The sequence below is a fragment of the Antennarius striatus genome, chromosome 22, assembly GCF_040054535.1.
Source record: "Antennarius striatus isolate MH-2024 chromosome 22, ASM4005453v1, whole genome shotgun sequence".
NCBI classification, from domain to species: domain Eukaryota; kingdom Metazoa; phylum Chordata; class Actinopteri; order Lophiiformes; family Antennariidae; genus Antennarius; species Antennarius striatus.
Genome location: NC_090797.1, coordinates 12,113,728 through 12,131,640, shown reverse-complemented (window position 1 = coordinate 12,131,640; position 17,913 = coordinate 12,113,728). Strand labels below are relative to the sequence as shown.

The following is a 17,913-nucleotide window of genomic DNA, read 5'->3' as shown; positions in this document are numbered from 1 at the left end:
GTGACTTACTGCAAGGGACGAAGACTTGTGGCAACATATTGGGATGCAGGCGCTGATTCTGACCAAAACTCAGTGAAGCAAGAAGTACCAGCTGGTAACCCGGGACAACCAACTGCTGTCTGACTATGTGTCCATGATGGAAGTAGTGGAAAGCCTGCTGGACCCTGAATGCATCAACGGCAGCTAACAACGCTACTCTGACGCTATTACCTTTGACCCTTTATGTGAGAACAAGAAAAGATTGTCGTCTCTAGTTTGGGTTTAATGTTCAAATTTCACATAAAGGTGCAAAATATTAAAGTGAGGGTGAACTGCAGGCTTTTTGTGCCCCATTAATCCTGACCAGACTCCAAAATGATGCCATGTGACTGCTTTAAACTGACAGAGGCTCATTTTGGTCCAAATTATTCCGATCATGTTTGAGTGATGCAAACAGGGAGCTTTAAAAGTGTTTGGCTTCTTCACCAGTGGAGTTCAGTGTGAGAGCATTTCTTAAACCATCTCCAACCTATAAATCTGGGTGTTACCTGTTGCTACCTCTCCCCTTTTGTGCTGCTCTGAGTCAAAATAACCTCACAGCATAAAATCACCCAGACTTCCCTCCTATGAAATAATTCTCTTACTTGTCACATCTGACACTGTCCATTCATTTTGTTGGAGGTTTTAAATTTTAAGCATCTCTGACAAAGAAATTGAAGTTTGTTATACTGTTGATTTGTAAATTGTCTGAAAACAGCACTGGTTAAGAGAAAGATTAACTACAGCCTTTACCACAGCGTTGGATATTAAATGTGCACCACATAGCAGAAATATTCAGCCCAAATCTTTTAGGGTTAGGGTTCTGTTAAGGGTTAGGGGTTAGGGTTTGGGGGTCAGGGTTAGTTTAGGGTTAGGGTTAAGGTTAGGGTTAGGGTTAAAGGATTTGGGGTTAGGGTAGGATTAGGGTATGGGTTGGAGGTTAGCGTTAGGGGTTAGAGTAAAGTTTAGGGTTAGGGAAGTAGGGTTAGGGTTAAGGTTTGGGGGTTAGGCGTTAGGGTTTGGGGGTTTGGGTTTGGGGTTAGGGTTATGGGCTAGGGTAAGGGTTAACGTTAGTGTTAGGGGTTAGGTGAAGTAGGGTTAGGGTCAGGGTTAGGGTTTGGGGGTTAGGGTTTGGGGTTAGTGTCAGGGGTTAGTATTAGGTGAAGTAGAGTTAAGTGAAGTAGGGTTAGGGTTAGGATAAGAGTTACGGTTAGGGGTTGAAGTTAGGGTTAGGCTTAGGGTAAGGGTTAGGATAGGGTTAGGGGTTCGGGTTACCCTAAAGACCTCAGTCTTTCATCTCATGTTGTTTTCCCACAACAGAATCATTTATACGGACACGATGAGTGCTGCAGCTCCGGTGAAATATACCCTGCCGAATGTCTGACTTTTGATGTTGAGAACTGAAAATAGGTGCTAATAACTCAAGCAACTGAATGTCTTTTTGCTGGTGTGGCTCCACCAGTAGCATCAGCTCTCCAGACATCATCAGAGGCAGAATTCATAAAATATGGCTGAACTCCTGTGTTCATACATTTTAACTGAAGCAGACATTTTTACGCAGCTGATGTTGGAGCAGTCGCAGAGAATAAATCTCTCACCAAACATTCAACGGTTTAATTAAACAGATTGGAAACCAGTAGGATTGATTTTACAGGTTTATTAAAAATGTATCTTCCTGCTCATCAGCAGCCTGTGTGGAGCAGAAAACTTCACCATCCTTAGTTAAAACGTGTGATGTGCTGCATATATTCATTATACATGTAAAATATCTGTGTTTTTACTAAATCCGATTGTGGATGTTAAATGTAGATGGTGTTACTGAATCAGAGCCTTAAAGAAACTCTATAAATTGTATAGAGTTTAGTTTATAACTACATGTCAGAACTATTTTTGCAGCCACACAGAGGGAGGAGGAGTTAGAGGAGAGAGAAAAAGAGTCAGTTTGATGGCTTGTTACAGCAGTAAACTCAACGGTAACTCTGTGGAAGAAAGTGTTAATATTTGTGCCTCCTTGACGTGTTAGCCTTTGCATCACTGTATGCAGATCGCCCTCATTTCATTGTTAAGGTGTGAAGGGGAGACCTACTCATTTCTACTCATTGCGCCTGATAGATTTGGCTAAACAATATTCCACTGATAAGAAAACAACGATCAGAAAGGCTAGACTTCGACCCCTTTTCCAAATAAACGCATTTTTTACTGACAAAATGACCGGACTTATATTCGTTGTTTTTTTCGCCCATAGTAATAGTAATTAAGAATCATCCAGGGGGCCATAAATAATTAATCACGGGCCAGACCTGGCCCGCGGGCCTTGACCTTGACATATGTACACTAGGGTAATACACCGATTTAAGCGAAACTATGAACTGTGAAATTTATATGCATTTGAAAATACCATTTACCCCTGGAAGACCAAATGATTTCAGCTGGTGCAGGCTGCCTTAGCTCTCACAGCTCCAGAGCCGGGCTCTAATGAAACATCTGTTTTTTCATTGCTGTCCATTATAAAGAAAACAGACGACAGGAGATGAAATTCATGAGAATCTGAACTACAGTGCTAATACTCAATCGTAAATTCCTCCATTCGTTTCAGTTTCCTCTTGTGTGTGTGTGTGTGTGTGTGCACATATATATGCTGTGCTGAAAAGAGAAAGCATAAAATGTTATTTCCTCATTAATATTGCACACAGTTTGGTGATATGACCAATCAGGCTCAGCGACAGAGACGCAAATGGAGCCACAAATCTTTTTCAGTCGACGTCACACTAAACTAGATTTTACTCGTCCTCACTGACAGTGTTTCAAATGAATGTCACACCCAAAGGAAATCAGGCAGACAGTGCTTCTAAACTCTCCCTGACTAGTTTATACTGTATGTATATGTCATGGATTGGTTTCAGTCCATTAGTCTGACCTTCAGTATCTCTCTGTGATGCTTTACGGGTAACAGATGGTGCAACAGCTTATCTGGCAGAAAAAGTCATTATATTCTATCATTTCTTTCTTTAAACAAGTGTAAAGTCGATGCCTGTCAAGCTGTTCTGTTAATTTAAACAATTTAAAGATATGAATCATTGCTCACGTTTTAGTTTTGCAGCCTGTTGCGTCATTACAACGTGATGTCTGGTGTTAGATATTTAGAATCTATCTCAGAGTTACCTCAAAATTAAAAATTTTAAATTAATCTTTAGTGATAAATCCTACCCTGAGCTGTGCTTTCAAATATCTAAACCCCCAGTTTTGTTGCTCATTGGAAAGGGTGGGGTGGGGGGGTGTCAGAGACTAAACTGACTACTTAAATGAGGAGCTTCTTAAAGCATCGATGATGCCTCAAACACTACCACAGTACAGTGCGCCCTCAGTCTTTGTGGTTAATGGGTTCCAGGAACCACACCCGATTGAGGAATCTGCGATCGAGATCAATCAATCAATCAATCAATAGTAATTGATTGATTGAGTGCTGGGCCCATAAATCAGAGGTCGATGGATCGAAACCATCCTCTGCTAATACTTTAGGTCAAACCTCTGATTTTATTTTAGGTCTTGTCTTGGGGAGAAACGATGAGACTGTATTTGCTGTGAAGTTGGTTGGGGGACGGAAGTGGAATTACTTAATAGAACAGCCTGGCTAGCTCAGTCGGTAGAGCATGAGACTTCTAATCTCAGGGTCGTGGGTTAGAGCCCCACGTTGGGCGCAGGAGAAAATAAGCAGAGTCGCGCAGCGGAAGAGTGCTGGTCCCATAACCCAGAGGTCGATGGATCAAAACCATCCTCTGCTAATACTTTAGGTCAAACCTCTGACAATATTTTAGGTCATGTCTTGGGGAGAAACGATGAGACTGTATTTGCTGTGAAATTGGTTGGTGGACGGAAGTGGAATTATTTAACAGAACAGCCCAGCTAGCTCAGTCGGTAGAGCATGAGACTCTTAATCTCAGGGTCATGGGTTCGAGCTCCACGTTGGGCACAGGAGGTCATAAGCAGAGTGGCGCAGCGGAAGCGTGCTGGTCCCATAACCCAGAGGTCGATGGATCGAAACCATCCTCTGCTAACAGTTTAGGTGAAGCCTCTGAGAATATTTCAGGTCTTTTCATGGGAACAGAGATTAACGTATACTTGATGTGACGTTGGTTGGTGGAAGGAACTGGAATTACTTACAAGAAGAGCCCAGCTAGCTCAGTTGGTAGAGCATGAGACTTTTAATCTGAGGGTCGTGGGTTCGAGCCCCACGTTGGGTGCAGGACAAAATAAGCAGAGTGGCACAGCAGAAGAGTGCTGGTCCCATAACCCAGAGGTCAATGGATCAAAACTATCCTCTGCTAATACTTAAGGACAATCCGCTGATAATATTTTTAGGTCTTTTGAAGGGGTAGAGAGATTAATGGGTACTTGCTGTTAAGTTTGGTTGGTGGAAGGAACTGGAATTACTTACAAGAAGAGCCAAGCTAGCTGAGTCGGTAGAGCATGAGACTCTTAATCTAAGCGTCGTGGGTTCGAGCCCCACGTTGGGCGCAGGAGGTCACAAGCAGAGTGGCACAGCGGAAGCATGCTGGGCCCATAACCCAGAGGACAATGGATAGAAACCATCCTCTGCTAATAGTTTAGGTTAAGCGTCTGATAATATTTTAAGTCTTTTCATGGGAACAGAGATTAATGTATACTTGATTTGACGTTGGTTGGTGGAAGGAACTGGAATTACTTACAAGTAAAGCCCGGCTAGCTCAGTCGGTAGAGCATGAGACTCTTAATCTCAGGGTCGTGGGTTCGAGCCCCACGTTGGACGCAGGTGGCCATAAGCAGAGTGGCGCAGCGGAAGCGTGCTGGGCCCATAACCCAGAGGTCAATGGATCGAAACCATCCTCTGCTAATAGTTTAGGTTAAGCATCTGATAATATTTTAGGTTTTTTCATGGGAACAGAGATTAACGTATACTTGATGTGACGTTGGTTGGTGAAGGGAACCGGAACTGCATACAAGAAGAGCCCAGCTAGCTCAGTTGGTAGAGCATGAGACTTTTAATCTCAGGGTCGTGGGTTCGAGCCCCAAGTTGGGTGCATGAGAAAATAAGCAGAGTGGCACAGCAGAGGAGTGCTGGGCCCATAACCTAGAGGTCAATGGATCAAAACTATCCTCTGCTAATACTTAAGGACAATCCGCTGATAATATTTTTAGGTCTTTTGAAGGGGTAGAGAGATTAATGGGTACTTGCTGTTAAGTTTGGTTGGTGGAAGGAACTGGAATTACTTACAAGAAGAGCCAAGCTAGCTGAGTCGGTAGAGCATGAGACTCTTAATCTAAGCGTCGTGGGTTCAAGCCCCACGTTGGGCGCAGGAGGTCACAAGCAGAGTGGCACAGCGGAAGCATGCTGGGCCCATAACCCAGAGGACAATGGATAGAAACCATCCTCTGCTAATAGTTTAGGTTAAGCGTCTGATAATATTTTAAGTCTTTTCATGGGAACAGAGATTAATGTATACTTGATTTGACGTTGGTTGGTGGAAGGAACTGGAATTACTTACAAGTACAGCCCGGCTAGCTCAGTCGGTAGAGCATGAGACTCTTAATCTCAGGGTCGTGGGTTCGAGCCCCACGTTGGACGCAGGTGGCCATACGCAGAGTGGCGCAGCGGAAGCGTGCTGGGCCCATAACCCAGAGGTCAATGGATCGAAACCATCCTCTGCTAATAGTTTAGGTTAAGCATCTGATAATATTTTAGGTTTTTTCATGGGAACAGAGATTAACGTATACTTGATGTGACGTTGGTTGGTGAAGGGAACCGGAACTGCATACAAGAAGAGCCCAGCTAGCTCAGTTGGTAGAGCATGAGACTTTTAATCTCAGGGTCGTGGGTTCGAGCCCCAAGTTGGGTGCATGAGAAAATAAGCAGAGTGGCACAGCAGAAGAGTGCTGGGCCCATAACCTAGAGGTCAATGGATCAAAACTATCCTCTGCTAATACCTTAGGTCAAACCTCTGACAATATTTTAGGTCATGTCTTGGGGAGAAACGATGAGACTGTATTTGCTGTGAAATTGGTTGGTGGACGGAACTGGAATTATTTAATAGAACAGCCTGGCTAGCTCAGTCGGTAGAGCGTGAGACTCTTAATCTCAGCGTCGTGGGTTCAAGACCCACGTTGGGTGCAGGACAAAATAAGCAGAGTGGCGCAGCGGAAGAGTGCTGGTCCCATAACCCAGAGGTCGATGGATCAAAACCATCCACTGCTAATACTTTAGGACAATCCGCTGATAATATTTTTAGGTCTTTTCAAGGGGTAGAGAGATTAATGGGTACTTGCTGTGATGTTGGTTGGTGGAAGGAACTGGAATTACTTACAAGAAGAGCCCGGCTAGCTCAGTGGGTAGAGCATGAGACCCTTAATCTCAGGGTCGTGGGCTCGAGCCCCACGTTGGGTGCAGGACAAAATAAGCAGAGTGGCGCAGCAGAAGAGTGCTGGGCCCATAACCCAGAGGTCGATGGATCAAAACCGTCCTCTGCTAATACCTTAGGACAATCCGCTGATAATATTTTTAGGTCTTTTCAAGGGGTAGAGAGATTAATGGGTACTTGCTGTGACGTTGGTTGGTGGAAGGAACTGGAATTACTTACAAGAAGAGCCCGGCAAGCTCAGTTGGTAGAGCATGAGACTTTTATTCTCAGGGTCGTGGGTTCAAGCCCCACGTTGGGTGCAGGACAAAATAAGCAGAGTGGCGCAGCAGGAGAGTGCTGGTCCCATAACCCAGAGGTCGATGGATCGAAACTATCCTCTGCTAATACTTAAGGACAATCCGCTGATAATATTTTTAGGTCTTTTCAAGGGGTAGAGGGATTAATGGGTACTTGCTGTTGAGTTTGGTTGGTGGAAGGAACTGGAATTACTTACAAGAAGAGCCAAGCTAGCTCAGTCAGTAGAGCATGAGACTCTTAATCTAAGCGTCATGGGTTCAAGCCCCACGTTGGGCACAGGAGGTCACAAGCAGAGTGGCGCAGCGGAAGCATGCTGGGCCCATAACCCAGAGGTCGATGGATAGAAACCATCCTCTGCTAATAGTTTAGGTTAAGCGTCTGATAATATTTCAGGTTTTTTCATGGGAAGAGATTAACGTATACTTGATGTGACGTTGGTTGGTGAAGGGAACTGGAACTACATACAAGAAGAGCCCAGCTAGCTCAGTTGGTAGAGCATGAGACTTTTAATCTCAGGGTCGTGGGTTCAAGCCCCACGTTGGGTGCATGAGAAAATAGGCAGAGTGGCGCAGCAGAAGAGTGCTGGGCCCATAACCTAGAGGTCGATGGATCAAAACCATCCACTGCTAATACTTTGGGGTCAAACCTCTGACAATATTTTAGGTCATGTCTTGGGGAGAAACGATGAGACTGTATTTGCTGTGAAATTGGTTGGTGGACGGATGTGGAATTATTTAATAGAACAGCCTGGCTAGCTCAGTCCGTAGAGCATGAGACTCTTAATCTCAGGGTCATGGGTTCGAGCTCCACGTTGGGCACAGGAGGTCATAAGCAGAGTGGCGCAGCGGAAGCGTGCTGGGCCCATAACCCAGAGGTCGATGGATCGAAACCATCCTCTGCTAACAGTTTAGGTGAAGCCTCTGAGAATATTTTAGGTCTTTTCATGGGAACAGAGATTAACGTATACTTGATGTGACGTTGGTTGGTGGAAGGAACTGGAATTACTTACAAGAAGAGCCCAGCTAGCTCAGTTGGTAGAGCATGAGACTTTTAATCTGAGGGTCGTGGGTTCGAGTCCCACGTTGGGTGCAGGACAAAATAAGCAGAGTGGCGCAGCAGAAGAGTGCTGGGGCCATAACCCAGAGGTCAATGGAACAAAACCATCCTCTGCTAATACCTTAGGACAATCCACTGATAATATTTTTAGGTCTTTTCAAGGGGTAGAGAGATTAATGGGTACTTGCTGTGACGTTGGTTGGTGGAAGGAACTGGAATTACTTACAAGAAGAGCCTGGCTAGCTCAGTGGGTAGAGCATGAGACTTTTAATCTCAGGGTCGTGGGTTCGAGCCCCATGTTGGGTGCAGGACAAAATAAGCAGAGTGGCGCAGCAGAAGAGTGCTGGGGCCATAACCCAGAGGTCAATGGATCAAAACCATCCTCTGCTAATACCTTAGGACAATCCGCTGATAATATTTTTAGGTCTTTTCAAGGGGTAGAGAGATTAATGGGTACTTGCTGTGACGTTGGTTGGTGGAAGGAACTGGAATTACTTACAAGAAGAGCCTGGCTAGCTCAGTGGGTAGAGCATGAGACTTTTAATCTCAGGGTCGTGGGTTCGAGCCCCATGTTGGGTGCAGGACAAAATAAGCAGAGTGGCGCAGCAGAAGAGTGCTGGGGCCATAACCCAGAGGTCAATGGATCAAAACCATCCTCTGCTAATACCTTAGGACAATCCGCTGATAATATTTTTAGGTCTTTTCAAGGGGTAGAGAGATTAATGGGTACTTGCTGTGACGTTGGTTGGTGGAAGGAACTGGAATTACTTACAAGAAGAGCCCGGCTAGCTCAGTTGGTAGAGCATGAGACTTTTAATCTCAGGGTCATGGGTTCAAGCCCCACGTTGGGTGCAGTACAAAATAAGCAGAGTGGCGCAGCAGAAGAGTGCTAGTCCCATAACCCAGAGGTCAATGGATCAAAACTATCCTCTGCTAATACTTAAGGACAATCCACTGATAATATTTTTAGGTCTTTTCAAGGGGTAGAGAGATTAATGGATACTTGCTGTTAAGTTTGGTTGGTGGAAGGAACTGGAATTACTTACTAGAAGAGCCAAGCTAGCTCAGTTGGTAGAGCATGAGACTCTTAATCTAAGCGTGGTGGGTTCAAGCCCCACGTTGGGCACAGGAGGTCACAAGCAAGGTGGCACAGCAGAAGCATACTGGGCCCATAACCCAGAGGTCGATGGATAGAAACCATCCTCTGCTAATAGTTTAGGTTAAGCGTCTGATAATATTTTAGGTTTTTTCATGGGAACAGAGATTAACGTATACTTGATGTGACGTTGGTTGGTGAAGGGAACTGGAATTACTAACAAGAAGAGCCCAGCTAGCTCAGTTGATAGAGCATGAGACTCTTAATCTCAGGGTCGTGGGTTCGAGCCCCACGTTGGGCGCAGGAGGTCATAAGCAGAGTGGCGCAGCGGAAGCGTGCTGGGCCCATAACCCAGAGGTCGATGGATAGAAACCATCCTCTGCTAACAGTTTAGGTGAAGCCTCTGATAATATTTTAGGTCTTTTCATGGGAACAGAGATTAGCGTATACTTGATGTGACGTTGGTTGGTGGAAGGAACTGGAATTACTTACAAGAAGAGCCCAGCTAGCTCAGTTGGTAGAGCATGAGACTTTTAATCTCAGGGTCGTGGGTTCGAGCCCCACGTTGGGTGCAGGACAAAATAAGCAGAGTGGCGCAGCGGAAGAGTGCTGGTCCCACAACCCAGAGGTCAATGGATAAAAACTATCGTCTGCTAATACTTCTGGTCAAACCTCTGATAATATTTTAGGTCATGTCTTGGGGAGAAACGATGAGACTGTATTTGCTGTGAAATTGGTTGGTGGACGGAAGTGGAATTATTTAATAGAACAGCCTGGCTAGCTCAGTCGGTAGAGCATGAGACTCTTCATCTCAGGGTCGTGGGTTCGAGCTCCACGTTGGGCGCAGGAGGTCATAAGCAGAGTGGCGCAGCGGAAGCGTGCTGGGCCCATAACCCAGAGGTCGATGGATAGAAACCATCCTCTGCTAACAGTTTAGGTGAAGCCTCTGATAATATTTTAGGTCTTTTCATGGGAACAGAGATTAACGTATACTTGATGTGACATTGGTTGGTGGAAGGAACTGGAATTACTAACAAGAAGAGCCCAGCTAGCTCAGTTGGTAGAGCATGAGACTTTTAATCTCAGGGTCGTGGGTTCGAGCCCCACGTTGGGTGCAGGAAAAAATAAGCAGAGTGGCGCAGCGGAAGAGTGCTGGTCCCATAACCCAGAGGTCAATGGATCGAAACTATCCTCTGCTAATACTTAAGGACAATCAGCTGATAATATTTTTAGGTCTTTTCAAGGGGTAGAGAGATTAATGGGTACTTGCTGTTAAGTTTGGTTGGTGGAAGGAACTGGAATTACTTACTAGAAGAGCCAAGCTAGCTCAGTCGGTAGAGCATGAGACTCTTAATCTAAGCGTGGTGGGTTCAAGCCCCACGTTGGGCACAGGAGGTCACAAGCAAGGTGGCACAGCAGAAGCATACTGGGCCCATAACCCAGAGGTCGATGGATAGAAACCATCCTCTGCTAATAGTTTAGGTTAAGCGTCTGATAATATTTTAAGTCTTTTCATGGGAACAGAGATTAACGTATACTTGATGTGACGTTGGTTGGTGGAAGGAACTGGAATTACCTACAAGTACAGCCCGGCTAGCTCAGTCGGTAGAGCATGAGACTCTTAATCTCAGGGTCGTGGGTTCGAGCCCCACGTTGGGCGCAGGTGGTCATAAGCAGAGTGGCGCAGCGGAAGCGTGCTGGGCCCATAACCCAGAGGTCGATGGATCGAAACCATCCTCTGCTAATAGTTTAGGTTAAGCGTCTGATAATATTTTAGGTTTTTTCATTGGAACAGAGATTAACGTATACTTGATGTGACGTTGGTTGGTGAAGGGAACTGGAATTACTTACAAGAAGAGCCCAGCTAGCTCAGTTGGTAGAGCATGAGACTTTTAATCTCAGGGTCGTGGGTTCGAGCCCCACGTTGGGTGCATGAGAAAATAAGCAGAGTTGCACAGCAGAAGAGTGCTGGGCCCATAACCTAGAGGTCAATGGATCAAAACCATCCTCTGCTAATACTTTAGGTCAAACCTCTGACAATATTTTAGGTCATGTCTTGGGGAGAAACGATAAGACTGTATTTGCTGTGAAATTGGTTGGTGGACGGAAGTGGAATGATCTACTAGAACAGCCTGGCTAGCTCAGTCGGTAGAGCATGAGACTCTTAATCTCAGGGTCGTGGGTTCGAGCCCCACGTTGGGCGCAGGAGGTCATAAGCAGAGTGGCGCAGCGGAAGCGTGCTGGGCCCATAACCCAGAGGTCGATGGATAGAAACCATCCTCTGCTAACAGTTTAGGTGAAGCCTCTGATAATATTTTAGGTCTTTTCATGGGAACAGAGATTAACGTATACTTGATGTGACGTTGGTTGGTGGAAGGAACTGGAATTACTTACAAGAAGAGCCCAGCTAGCTCAGTTGGTAGAGCATGAGACTTTTAATCTCAGGGTCGTGGGTTCGAGCCCCACGTTGGGTGCAGGACAAAATAAGCAGAGTGGCGCAGCGGAAGAGTGCTGGTCCCACAACCCAGAGGTCAATGGATCAAAACTATCCTCTGCTAATACTTCTGGTCAAACCTCTGATAATATTTTAGGTCATGTCTTGGGGAGAAACGATGAGACTGTATTTGCTGTGAAATTGGTTGGTGGACGGAAGTGGAATTATTTAATAGAACAGCCTGGCTAGCTCAGTCGGTAGAGCATGAGACTCTTCATCTCAGGGTCGTGGGTTCGAGCTCCACGTTGGGCGCAGGAGGTCATAAGCAGAGTGGCGCAGCGGAAGCGTGCTGGGCCCATAACCCAGAGGTCGATGGATAGAAACCATCCTCTGCTAACAGTTTAGGTGAAGCCTCTGAGAATATTTTAGGTCTTTTCATGGGAACAGAGATTAACGTATACTTGATGTGACATTGGTTGGTGGAAGGAACTGGAATTACTAACAAGAAGAGCCCAGCTAGCTCAGTTGGTAGAGCATGAGACTTTTAATCTCAGGGTCGTGGGTTCGAGCCCCACGTTGGGTGCAGGAAAAAATAAGCAGAGTGGCGCAACGGAAGAGTGCTGGTCCCATAACCCAGAGGTCAATGGATCGAAACTATCCTCTGCTAATACTTAAGGACAATCCGCTGATAATATTTTTAGGTCTTTTCAAGGGGTAGAGAGATTAATGGGTACTTGCTGTTAAGTTTGGTTGGTGGAAGGAACTGGAATTACTTACTAGAAGAGCCAAGCTAGCTCAGTCGGTAGACCATGAGACTCTTAATCTAAGCGTGGTGGGTTCAAGCCCCACGTTGGGCACAGGAGGTCACAAGCAAGGTGGCACAGCGGAAGCATACTGGGCCCATAACCCAGAGGTCGATGGATAGAAACCATCCTCTGCTAATAGTTTAGGTTAAGCGTCTGATAATATTTTAAGTCTTTTCATGGGAACAGAGATTAACGTATACTTGATGTGACGTTGGTTGGTGGAAGGAACTGGAATTACCTACAAGTACAGCCCGGCTAGCTCAGTCGGTAGAGCATGAGACTCTTAATCTCAGGGTCGTGGGTTCGAGCCCCACGTTGGGCACAGGTGGTCATAAGCAGAGTGGCGCAGCGGAAGCGTGCTGGGCCCATAACCCAGAGGTCGATGGATCGAAACCATCCTCTGCTAATAGTTTAGGTTAAGCGTCTGATAATATTTTAGGTTTTTTCATGGGAACAGAGATTAACGTATACTTGATGTGACGTTGGTTGGTGAAGGGAACTGGAATTACTTACAAGAAGAGCCCAGCTAGCTCAGTTGGTAGAGCATGAGACTTTTAATCTCAGGGTTGTGGGTTCGAGCCCCACGTTGGGTGCATGAGAAAATAAGCAGAGTGGCACAGCAGAAGAGTGCTGGGCCCATAACCTAGAGGTCAATGGATCAAAACCATCCTCTGCTAATACTTTAGGTCAAACCTCTGACAATATTTTAGGTCATGTCTTGGGGAGAAACGATGAGACTGTATTTGCTGTGAAATTGGTTGGTGGACGGAAGTGGAATGATCTAATAGAACAGCCTGGCTAGCTCAGTCGGTAGAGCATGAGACTCTTAATCTCAGGGTCGTGGGTTCGAGCCCCACGTTGGGCGCAGGTGGTCATAAGCAGAGTGGCGCAGCGGAAGCGTGCTGGGCCCATAACCCAGAGGTCGATGGATAGAAACCATCCTCTGCTAACAGTTTAGGTGAAGCCTCTGATAATATTTTAGGTCTTTTCATGGGAACAGAGATTAACGTATACTTGATGTGACGTTGGTTGGTGGAAGGAACTGGAATTACTTACAAGAAGAGCCCAGCTAGCTCAGTTGGTAGAGCATGAGACTTTTAATCTCAGGGTCGTGGGTTCGAGCCCCACGTTGGGTGCAGGACAAAATAAGCAGAGTGGCGCAGCGGAAGAGTGCTGGTCCCACAACCCAGAGGTCAATGGATCAAAACCATCCTCTGCTAATACCTTAGGACAATCCGCTGATAATATTTTTAGGTCTTTTCAAGGGGTAGAGAGATTAATGGGTACTTGCTGTGACGTTGGTTGGTGGAAGGAACTGGAATTACTTACAAGAAGAGCCTGGCTAGCTCAGTTGGTAGAGCATGAGACTTTTAATCTCAGGGTCATGGGTTCAAGCCCCACGTTGGGTGCAGTACAAAATAAGCAGAGTGGCGCAGCAGAAGAGTGCTAGTCCCATAACCCAGAGGTCAATGGATCAAAACTATCCTCTGCTAATACTTAAGGACAATCCACTGATAATATTTTTAGGTCTTTTCAAGGGGTAGAGAGATTAAAAGATACTTGCTGTTAAGTTTGGTTGGTGGAAGGAACTGGAATTACTTACTAGAAGAGCCAAGCTAGCTCAGTTGGTAGAGCATGAGACTCTTAATCTAAGCGTGGTGGGTTCAAGCCCCACGTTGGGCACAGGAGGTCACAAGCAAGGTGGCACAGCAGAAGCATACTGGGCCCATAACCCAGAGGTCGATGGATAGAAACCATCCTCTGCTAATAGTTTAGGTTAAGCGTCTGATAATATTTTAGGTTTTTTCATGGGAACAGAGATTAACGTATACTTGATGTGACGTTGGTTGGTGAAGGGAACTGGAATTACTAACAAGAAGAGCCCAGCTAGCTCAGTTGATAGAGCATGAGACTCTTAATCTCAGGGTCGTGGGTTCGAGCCCCACGTTGGGCGCAGGAGGTCATAAGCAGAGTGGCGCAGCGGAAGCGTGCTGGGCCCATAACCCAGAGGTCGATGGATAGAAACCATCCTCTGCTAACAGTTTAGGTGAAGCCTCTGATAATATTTTAGGTCTTTTCATGGGAACAGAGATTAGCGTATACTTGATGTGACGTTGGTTGGTGGAAGGAACTGGAATTACTTACAAGAAGAGCCCAGCTAGCTCAGTTGGTAGAGCATGAGACTTTTAATCTCAGGGTCGTGGGTTCGAGCCCCACGTTGGGTGCAGGACAAAATAAGCAGAGTGGCGCAGCGGAAGAGTGCTGGTCCCACAACCCAGAGGTCAATGGATAAAAACTATCCTCTGCTAATACTTCTGGTCAAACCTCTGATAATATTTTAGGTCATGTCTTGGGGAGAAACGATGAGACTGTATTTGCTGTGAAATTGGTTAGTGGACGGAAGTGGAATTATTTAATAGAACAGCCTGGCTAGCTCAGTCGGTAGAGCATGAGACTCTTCATCTCAGGGTCGTGGGTTCGAGCTCCACGTTGGGCGCAGGAGGTCATAAGCAGAGTGGCGCAGCGGAAGCGTGCTGGGCCCATAACCCAGAGGTCGATGGATAGAAACCATCCTCTGCTAACAGTTTAGGTGAAGCCTCTGAGAATATTTTAGGTCTTTTCATGGGAACAGAGATTAACGTATACTTGATGTGACATTGGTTGGTGGAAGGAACTGGAATTACTAACAAGAAGAGCCCAGCTAGCTCAGTTGGTAGAGCATGAGACTTTTAATCTCAGGGTCGTGGGTTCGAGCCCCACGTTGGGTGCAGGAAAAAATAAGCAGAGTGGCGCAGCGGAAGAGTGCTGGTCCCATAACCCAGAGGTCAATGGATCGAAACTATCCTCTGCTAATACTTAAGGACAATCAGCTGATAATATTTTTAGGTCTTTTCAAGGGGTAGAGAGATTAATGGGTACTTGCTGTTAAGTTTGGTTGGTGGAAGGAACTGGAATTACTTACTAGAAGAGCCAAGCTAGCTCAGTCGGTAGAGCATGAGACTCTTAATCTAAGCGTGGTGGGTTCAAGCCCCACGTTGGGCACAGGAGGTCACAAGCAAGGTGGCACAGCAGAAGCATACTGGGCCCGTAACCCAGAGGTCGATGGATAGAAACCATCCTCTGCTAATAGTTTAGGTTAAGCGTCTGATAATATTTTAAGTCTTTTCATGGGAACAGAGATTAACGTATACTTGATGTGACGTTGGTTGGTGGAAGGAACTGGAATTACCTACAAGTACAGCCCGGCTAGCTCAGTCGGTAGAGCATGAGACTCTTAATCTCAGGGTCGTGGGTTCGAGCCCCACGTTGGGCGCAGGTGGTCATAAGCAGAGTGGCGCAGCGGAAGCGTGCTGGGCCCATAACCCAGAGGTCGATGGATCGAAACCATCCTCTGCTAATAGTTTAGGTTAAGCGTCTGATAATATTTTAGGTTTTTTCATTGGAACAGAGATTAACGTATACTTGATGTGACGTTGGTTGGTGAAGGGAACTGGAATTACTTACAAGAAGAGCCCAGCTAGCTCAGTTGGTAGAGCATGAGACTTTTAATCTCAGGGTCGTGGGTTCGAGCCCCACGTTGGGTGCATGAGAAAATAAGCAGAGTTGCACAGCAGAAGAGTGCTGGGCCCATAACCTAGAGGTCAATGGATCAAAACCATCCTCTGCTAATACTTTAGGTCAAACCTCTGACAATATTTTAGGTCATGTCTTGGGGAGAAACGATAAGACTGTATTTGCTGTGAAATTGGTTGGTGGACGGAAGTGGAATGATCTACTAGAACAGCCTGGCTAGCTCAGTCGGTAGAGCATGAGACTCTTAATCTCAGGGTCGTGGGTTCGAGCCCCACGTTGGGCGCAGGAGGTCATAAGCAGAGTGGCGCAGCGGAAGCGTGCTGGGCCCATAACCCAGAGGTCGATGGATAGAAACCATCCTCTGCTAACAGTTTAGGTGAAGCCTCTGATAATATTTTAGGTCTTTTCATGGGAACAGAGATTAACGTATACTTGATGTGACGTTGGTTGGTGGAAGGAACTGGAATTACTTACAAGAAGAGCCCAGCTAGCTCAGTTGGTAGAGCATGAGACTTTTAATCTCAGGGTCGTGGGTTCGAGCCCCACGTTGGGTGCAGGACAAAATAAGCAGAGTGGCGCAGCGGAAGAGTGCTGGTCCCACAACCCAGAGGTCAATGGATCAAAACTATCCTCTGCTAATACTTCTGGTCAAACCTCTGATAATATTTTAGGTCATGTCTTGGGGAGAAACGATGAGACTGTATTTGCTGTGAAATTGGTTGGTGGACGGAAGTGGAATTATTTAATAGAACAGCCTGGCTAGCTCAGTCGGTAGAGCATGAGACTCTTCATCTCAGGGTCGTGGGTTCGAGCTCCACGTTGGGCGCAGGAGGTCATAAGCAGAGTGGCGCAGCGGAAGCGTGCTGGGCCCATAACCCAGAGGTCGATGGATAGAAACCATCCTCTGCTAACAGTTTAGGTGAAGCCTCTGATAATATTTTAGGTCTTTTCATGGGAACAGAGATTAACGTATACTTGATGTGACATTGGTTGGTGGAAGGAACTGGAATTACTAACAAGAAGAGCCCAGCTAGCTCAGTTGGTAGAGCATGAGACTTTTAATCTCAGGGTCGTGGGTTCGAGCCCCACGTTGGGTGCAGGAAAAAATAAGCAGAGTGGCGCAGCGGAAGAGTGCTGGTCCCATAACCCAGAGGTCAATGGATCGAAACTATCCTCTGCTAATACTTAAGGACAATCCGCTGATAATATCTTTAGGTCTTTTCAAGGGGTAGAGAGATTAATGGGTACTTGCTGTTAAGTTTGGTTGGTGGAAGGAACTGGAATTACTTACTAGAAGAGCCAAGCTAGCTCAGTCGGTAGACCATGAGACTCTTAATCTAAGCGTGGTGGGTTCAAGCCCCACGTTGGGCACAGGAGGTCACAAGCAAGGTGGCACAGCGGAAGCATACTGGGCCCATAACCCAGAGGTCGATGGATAGAAACCATCCTCTGCTAATAGTTTAGGTTAAGCGTCTGATAATATTTTAAGTCTTTTCATGGGAACAGAGATTAACGTATACTTGATGTGACGTTGGTTGGTGGAAGGAACTGGAATTACCTACAAGTACAGCCCGGCTAGCTCAGTCGGTAGAGCATGAGACTCTTAATCTCAGGGTCGTGGGTTCGAGCCCCACGTTGGGCACAGGTGGTCATAAGCAGAGTGGCGCAGCGGAAGCGTGCTGGGCCCATAACCCAGAGGTCGATGGATCGAAACCATCCTCTGCTAATAGTTTAGGTTAAGCGTCTGATAATATTTTAGGTTTTTTCATGGGAACAGAGATTAACGTATACTTGATGTGACGTTGGTTGGTGAAGGGAACTGGAATTACTTACAAGAAGAGCCCAGCTAGCTCAGTTGGTAGAGCATGAGACTTTTAATCTCAGGGTTGTGGGTTCGAGCCCCACGTTGGGTGCATGAGAAAATAAGCAGAGTGGCACAGCAGAAGAGTGCTGGGCCCATAACCTAGAGGTCAATGGATCAAAACCATCCTCTGCTAATACTTTAGGTCAAACCTCTGACAATATTTTAGGTCATGTCTTGGGGAGAAACGATGAGACTGTATTTGCTGTGAAATTGGTTGGTGGACGGAAGTGGAATGATCTAATAGAACAGCCTGGCTAGCTCAGTCGGTAGAGCATGAGACTCTTAATCTCAGGGTCGTGGGTTCGAGCCCCACGTTGGGCGCAGGTGGTCATAAGCAGAGTGGCGCAGCGGAAGCGTGCTGGGCCCATAACCCAGAG

The 17,913-nt window shown here is 46.2% G+C and overlaps 39 non-coding genes across 39 annotated transcripts; all 39 read left to right on the top strand.

The window, feature by feature from the left end:
* Nucleotides 1-3,643: 3,643 nt before the first annotated feature.
* On the top strand, nucleotides 3,644-3,716 carry trnar-ucu (transfer RNA arginine (anticodon UCU)). Its single transcript has one exon. It is a non-coding gene; the product is annotated as a tRNA-Arg (tRNA).
* A 470-nt stretch (nucleotides 3,717-4,186) lies between these two features.
* On the top strand, nucleotides 4,187-4,259 carry trnak-uuu (transfer RNA lysine (anticodon UUU)). Its single transcript has one exon. It is a non-coding gene; the product is annotated as a tRNA-Lys (tRNA).
* Nucleotides 4,260-4,731: 472 nt separating this feature from the next.
* Nucleotides 4,732-4,804, top strand: trnak-cuu (transfer RNA lysine (anticodon CUU)). The gene has a single exon. It is a non-coding gene; the product is annotated as a tRNA-Lys (tRNA).
* Nucleotides 4,805-5,002: 198 nt separating this feature from the next.
* On the top strand, nucleotides 5,003-5,075 carry trnak-uuu (transfer RNA lysine (anticodon UUU)). The gene has a single exon. It is a non-coding gene; the product is annotated as a tRNA-Lys (tRNA).
* A 472-nt stretch (nucleotides 5,076-5,547) lies between these two features.
* On the top strand, nucleotides 5,548-5,620 carry trnak-cuu (transfer RNA lysine (anticodon CUU)). Its single transcript has one exon. It is a non-coding gene; the product is annotated as a tRNA-Lys (tRNA).
* A 198-nt stretch (nucleotides 5,621-5,818) lies between these two features.
* On the top strand, nucleotides 5,819-5,891 carry trnak-uuu (transfer RNA lysine (anticodon UUU)). The gene has a single exon. It is a non-coding gene; the product is annotated as a tRNA-Lys (tRNA).
* Nucleotides 5,892-6,636: 745 nt separating this feature from the next.
* trnak-uuu (transfer RNA lysine (anticodon UUU)) lies at nucleotides 6,637-6,709 on the top strand. The gene has a single exon. It is a non-coding gene; the product is annotated as a tRNA-Lys (tRNA).
* Nucleotides 6,710-7,179: 470 nt separating this feature from the next.
* On the top strand, nucleotides 7,180-7,252 carry trnak-uuu (transfer RNA lysine (anticodon UUU)). Its single transcript has one exon. It is a non-coding gene; the product is annotated as a tRNA-Lys (tRNA).
* Nucleotides 7,253-7,537: 285 nt separating this feature from the next.
* On the top strand, nucleotides 7,538-7,609 carry trnam-cau (transfer RNA methionine (anticodon CAU)). The gene has a single exon. It is a non-coding gene; the product is annotated as a tRNA-Met (tRNA).
* A 114-nt stretch (nucleotides 7,610-7,723) lies between these two features.
* Nucleotides 7,724-7,796, top strand: trnak-uuu (transfer RNA lysine (anticodon UUU)). Its single transcript has one exon. It is a non-coding gene; the product is annotated as a tRNA-Lys (tRNA).
* A 200-nt stretch (nucleotides 7,797-7,996) lies between these two features.
* On the top strand, nucleotides 7,997-8,069 carry trnak-uuu (transfer RNA lysine (anticodon UUU)). The gene has a single exon. It is a non-coding gene; the product is annotated as a tRNA-Lys (tRNA).
* Nucleotides 8,070-8,269: 200 nt separating this feature from the next.
* On the top strand, nucleotides 8,270-8,342 carry trnak-uuu (transfer RNA lysine (anticodon UUU)). Its single transcript has one exon. It is a non-coding gene; the product is annotated as a tRNA-Lys (tRNA).
* Nucleotides 8,343-8,542: 200 nt separating this feature from the next.
* Nucleotides 8,543-8,615, top strand: trnak-uuu (transfer RNA lysine (anticodon UUU)). Its single transcript has one exon. It is a non-coding gene; the product is annotated as a tRNA-Lys (tRNA).
* A 743-nt stretch (nucleotides 8,616-9,358) lies between these two features.
* trnak-uuu (transfer RNA lysine (anticodon UUU)) lies at nucleotides 9,359-9,431 on the top strand. The gene has a single exon. It is a non-coding gene; the product is annotated as a tRNA-Lys (tRNA).
* A 470-nt stretch (nucleotides 9,432-9,901) lies between these two features.
* Nucleotides 9,902-9,974, top strand: trnak-uuu (transfer RNA lysine (anticodon UUU)). Its single transcript has one exon. It is a non-coding gene; the product is annotated as a tRNA-Lys (tRNA).
* A 472-nt stretch (nucleotides 9,975-10,446) lies between these two features.
* On the top strand, nucleotides 10,447-10,519 carry trnak-cuu (transfer RNA lysine (anticodon CUU)). Its single transcript has one exon. It is a non-coding gene; the product is annotated as a tRNA-Lys (tRNA).
* Nucleotides 10,520-10,531: 12 nt separating this feature from the next.
* trnam-cau (transfer RNA methionine (anticodon CAU)) lies at nucleotides 10,532-10,603 on the top strand. Its single transcript has one exon. It is a non-coding gene; the product is annotated as a tRNA-Met (tRNA).
* Nucleotides 10,604-10,717: 114 nt separating this feature from the next.
* On the top strand, nucleotides 10,718-10,790 carry trnak-uuu (transfer RNA lysine (anticodon UUU)). Its single transcript has one exon. It is a non-coding gene; the product is annotated as a tRNA-Lys (tRNA).
* A 199-nt stretch (nucleotides 10,791-10,989) lies between these two features.
* Nucleotides 10,990-11,062, top strand: trnak-cuu (transfer RNA lysine (anticodon CUU)). The gene has a single exon. It is a non-coding gene; the product is annotated as a tRNA-Lys (tRNA).
* Nucleotides 11,063-11,260: 198 nt separating this feature from the next.
* On the top strand, nucleotides 11,261-11,333 carry trnak-uuu (transfer RNA lysine (anticodon UUU)). Its single transcript has one exon. It is a non-coding gene; the product is annotated as a tRNA-Lys (tRNA).
* Nucleotides 11,334-11,803: 470 nt separating this feature from the next.
* On the top strand, nucleotides 11,804-11,876 carry trnak-uuu (transfer RNA lysine (anticodon UUU)). The gene has a single exon. It is a non-coding gene; the product is annotated as a tRNA-Lys (tRNA).
* A 472-nt stretch (nucleotides 11,877-12,348) lies between these two features.
* trnak-cuu (transfer RNA lysine (anticodon CUU)) lies at nucleotides 12,349-12,421 on the top strand. The gene has a single exon. It is a non-coding gene; the product is annotated as a tRNA-Lys (tRNA).
* A 12-nt stretch (nucleotides 12,422-12,433) lies between these two features.
* trnam-cau (transfer RNA methionine (anticodon CAU)) lies at nucleotides 12,434-12,505 on the top strand. The gene has a single exon. It is a non-coding gene; the product is annotated as a tRNA-Met (tRNA).
* A 114-nt stretch (nucleotides 12,506-12,619) lies between these two features.
* Nucleotides 12,620-12,692, top strand: trnak-uuu (transfer RNA lysine (anticodon UUU)). Its single transcript has one exon. It is a non-coding gene; the product is annotated as a tRNA-Lys (tRNA).
* Nucleotides 12,693-12,891: 199 nt separating this feature from the next.
* trnak-cuu (transfer RNA lysine (anticodon CUU)) lies at nucleotides 12,892-12,964 on the top strand. Its single transcript has one exon. It is a non-coding gene; the product is annotated as a tRNA-Lys (tRNA).
* Nucleotides 12,965-13,162: 198 nt separating this feature from the next.
* trnak-uuu (transfer RNA lysine (anticodon UUU)) lies at nucleotides 13,163-13,235 on the top strand. The gene has a single exon. It is a non-coding gene; the product is annotated as a tRNA-Lys (tRNA).
* Nucleotides 13,236-13,435: 200 nt separating this feature from the next.
* Nucleotides 13,436-13,508, top strand: trnak-uuu (transfer RNA lysine (anticodon UUU)). Its single transcript has one exon. It is a non-coding gene; the product is annotated as a tRNA-Lys (tRNA).
* Nucleotides 13,509-14,251: 743 nt separating this feature from the next.
* On the top strand, nucleotides 14,252-14,324 carry trnak-uuu (transfer RNA lysine (anticodon UUU)). Its single transcript has one exon. It is a non-coding gene; the product is annotated as a tRNA-Lys (tRNA).
* A 470-nt stretch (nucleotides 14,325-14,794) lies between these two features.
* On the top strand, nucleotides 14,795-14,867 carry trnak-uuu (transfer RNA lysine (anticodon UUU)). The gene has a single exon. It is a non-coding gene; the product is annotated as a tRNA-Lys (tRNA).
* A 472-nt stretch (nucleotides 14,868-15,339) lies between these two features.
* On the top strand, nucleotides 15,340-15,412 carry trnak-cuu (transfer RNA lysine (anticodon CUU)). The gene has a single exon. It is a non-coding gene; the product is annotated as a tRNA-Lys (tRNA).
* A 12-nt stretch (nucleotides 15,413-15,424) lies between these two features.
* On the top strand, nucleotides 15,425-15,496 carry trnam-cau (transfer RNA methionine (anticodon CAU)). Its single transcript has one exon. It is a non-coding gene; the product is annotated as a tRNA-Met (tRNA).
* A 114-nt stretch (nucleotides 15,497-15,610) lies between these two features.
* Nucleotides 15,611-15,683, top strand: trnak-uuu (transfer RNA lysine (anticodon UUU)). Its single transcript has one exon. It is a non-coding gene; the product is annotated as a tRNA-Lys (tRNA).
* Nucleotides 15,684-15,882: 199 nt separating this feature from the next.
* Nucleotides 15,883-15,955, top strand: trnak-cuu (transfer RNA lysine (anticodon CUU)). The gene has a single exon. It is a non-coding gene; the product is annotated as a tRNA-Lys (tRNA).
* Nucleotides 15,956-16,153: 198 nt separating this feature from the next.
* trnak-uuu (transfer RNA lysine (anticodon UUU)) lies at nucleotides 16,154-16,226 on the top strand. Its single transcript has one exon. It is a non-coding gene; the product is annotated as a tRNA-Lys (tRNA).
* Nucleotides 16,227-16,696: 470 nt separating this feature from the next.
* On the top strand, nucleotides 16,697-16,769 carry trnak-uuu (transfer RNA lysine (anticodon UUU)). The gene has a single exon. It is a non-coding gene; the product is annotated as a tRNA-Lys (tRNA).
* A 472-nt stretch (nucleotides 16,770-17,241) lies between these two features.
* Nucleotides 17,242-17,314, top strand: trnak-cuu (transfer RNA lysine (anticodon CUU)). Its single transcript has one exon. It is a non-coding gene; the product is annotated as a tRNA-Lys (tRNA).
* A 12-nt stretch (nucleotides 17,315-17,326) lies between these two features.
* Nucleotides 17,327-17,398, top strand: trnam-cau (transfer RNA methionine (anticodon CAU)). The gene has a single exon. It is a non-coding gene; the product is annotated as a tRNA-Met (tRNA).
* Nucleotides 17,399-17,512: 114 nt separating this feature from the next.
* On the top strand, nucleotides 17,513-17,585 carry trnak-uuu (transfer RNA lysine (anticodon UUU)). Its single transcript has one exon. It is a non-coding gene; the product is annotated as a tRNA-Lys (tRNA).
* Nucleotides 17,586-17,784: 199 nt separating this feature from the next.
* On the top strand, nucleotides 17,785-17,857 carry trnak-cuu (transfer RNA lysine (anticodon CUU)). The gene has a single exon. It is a non-coding gene; the product is annotated as a tRNA-Lys (tRNA).
* Nucleotides 17,858-17,913: the final 56 nt, after the last annotated feature.